The 2521-nt window shown below is 38.8% G+C and overlaps 1 long non-coding RNA gene across 2 annotated transcripts; it reads right to left on the bottom strand.

Moving 5' to 3' along the window:
• Positions 1-400: 400 nt before the first annotated feature.
• On the bottom strand, positions 401-1647 carry LOC136256220 (uncharacterized). 2 transcript variants are annotated; one of them, XR_010701385.1, is made up of 7 exons: positions 1580-1647; positions 1423-1534; positions 1274-1374; positions 985-1224; positions 873-929; positions 759-820; positions 401-702 (listed from the first exon to the last, which is right to left on the bottom strand). It is a non-coding gene; the product is annotated as an uncharacterized lncRNA (long non-coding RNA). The 2 variants fall into 2 exon arrangements; XR_010701386.1 differs by having other exon boundaries at positions 759-817; positions 875-929.
• Between the last annotated feature and the right edge of the window lie 874 nt (positions 1648-2521).

Genomic DNA, 2521 nt, shown 5'->3' with positions numbered 1-2521 from the left:
TTATGATTGTACAAATTCTGTGTTGACCCGGTATACAGGCAGTGCCTTTGCCAGTAATTAATAATACTATAGTACGTTCGCGTTGAGCTGAACCCTCAAAAACGATTAATAACTCACGATTGCTACATTGCTCGATACGTAGCGCTTCTCGATCCGCTAAAAATATATTAAAAGTGCTTCATTCGAATGTAAGACACTCCAGTTATGACACTGTAAAGTTTTGCCATACATTTTCAATGGGGAAGCCTCTAAAACGTGGCCCTTTGATGGTCATGTTGACACATGTTTGTGGCGAAGCCAGACGTCACACACCTGCCCTCAACACGCATGATTTTATGTAAAAGGCTGTAATACACTTTTACAAGAAAAATAAAACATAAAACAGAGTTGCATGCTGGGGCCACTGTTGCACTGTATTTAGAAGATAAGTGGCCTGCTTATATTCAGGTAAAAAACTTCTTCAGCCTTAAAAGAGAAAAAAACCAAATTATAACAGCTCAAAATCCGTTATGTAGCATTAGTGTTCCTGCAAGTGAGCCAAACAACATGTATTTTACTTCACATTCACTACAGCTGACTATCGTCTTCTGTTCCCATTTAGTCAATTTGTCATTTTAATCCTTTTCTCATCACTTCGCCACACATGTACACAATTTTTCCAGCCAGCATTTTGTTTTTGAAGTTACATTCCCAAAAAAAACTCTAAAAGTTTCAACAAATGAAATAATACTGTTTGTATGAATTTGGGCTGGTAGCACCTGTAGTGACTTCCAAACACTCCTGCACTGATTAAATATACAAGGGATGGTATGTTCAACTTCTGCTAGCCCAAATAAAGCAATGATATTTTTTATTAAAGTGCACACACTTACACTTCATCTGTATTTTCATGTACTTCACAGAGTTTAATCCCAGCTACCTGATGACTCCTGGAGAACAAAATCACGTTGTAACACCAATGCTGCAAATATCAAACAATCTTACATCAGATGAAGTAAGCCCAGAAGAAGGCTTGGACCTGCTGCTGCTAGTGGACGATTCATTAATACCACCATCACCATCTTCACTATCACTGCTGATTTGGATGAGGAATTGCTCTAGAAGTTCTTCATTACCCAAGTCTCATCCAAATACACAACTGGTCTTCCTTCAGTTCTGTTGCACCTCATTCGTCTTTAATATTTATGATGCTGATGGACTGTGCAGGGCTGCTCATAGCATACCCTGCATATACGTGTAGTGACATTAAAGCACAAATAGTTTCAATGCTAACCTCTTGTCATTAATTGTCTTGTACTTAAATCCCATATCACTCAACACTCTTTAAAGCAATGTTCTACCCCCAGAGAAAACACCATCATTCTTAAGTTTGGCCTAAGACGGAGTATGTGACAAAGTTCCAGGTTTCAAAATTTAACTTACCAAAATCTTTGAGAGCGATAGATTTCCTTCGTTCCATACAATGAATGGATCTTGTCTGATAGTATTTGGGTCAAAACTGTCTGCATCAACATGGACTCGTGAACATTTGTACCTGACGATTACAATTGAGCGGACTTGTGCAAAGTGCATTTTGTACCTTTTTCTTGGCGTAAATAAACCGCCTTTCTTGCGGTGCTCCATTCTTATGGATGTCCTTGAAATCCCTGCTTGGTGTAATGTAAGCCAAAAACCAGCAAAGAAGGCATTACGTACAATACCGGTGGACTTCGAGATTCTCTCCGTGATGTTGATAGAAATTTTACATTTCTTCGCTTCTTGCTTAAAGTACTCCCATAGTTTCATAAGTAGATACTTCGTTTGGCTGTTTAACTTATTTCCAAGAGGGTTTCGCTCTGCACTCGCTGACGGTACACTGGACGCCATATTCTCAACAATTCATTGCGCGCCCGTAACATGGGCTTACGAATAAATGTGTCATAAACATTATGTTTAAAGCCTTTGATCTTGTATGGATTCTTAATCAACAACCCAGGATTCAGCTCAACGCAAACGTACTATAATACTGGCAGCCTTCAAGATCGAGATACTCTAATAGAGCAGTCAGGGACTGAAATAAAAGAGTCAAGCGTATAATTAATAATCAATAATGACCTCCCGCCCGCATCAGTTTTTGTTCCATTGGGAAACAATCAATATAACAATAGTGGCCTTATTATTAAAAATGCTTTGTACAACTAAATCTGAAGTGCAAAGCAAAAATACCATACATATGTACTGTGAAAAGTTATGCATCTGCGTTACTGCATTCAAACCTAACACATAGCATATTTAATTGTATCATTTAAGTTTCTTCTTTCTTTCAGATATCTACAGTACAGCTCACAGGTAACGTCGCGAGTATACACAAGCGAGTAATGCTCGCATCTTCTCGCGGGATCATTCTTTTGCAATGTACTGTACAATACCTGTGGAATATCACATGGATATGGTGTTCAACATCTCTGTTTCATGTCAGTACTCTCAAGGAGACAGAAGATATCAGCGTTAGTCTGCCTTGCGTTGGACGAGCGGTTCACTA

Source organism: Dysidea avara, chromosome 5 (assembly GCF_963678975.1).
Source record: "Dysidea avara chromosome 5, odDysAvar1.4, whole genome shotgun sequence".
Classification (NCBI taxonomy): Eukaryota; Metazoa; Porifera; class Demospongiae; order Dictyoceratida; family Dysideidae; genus Dysidea; species Dysidea avara.
Note: the sequence above shows the minus strand (reverse complement) of the source record. Positions and strands in the feature narration are given on the sequence as shown.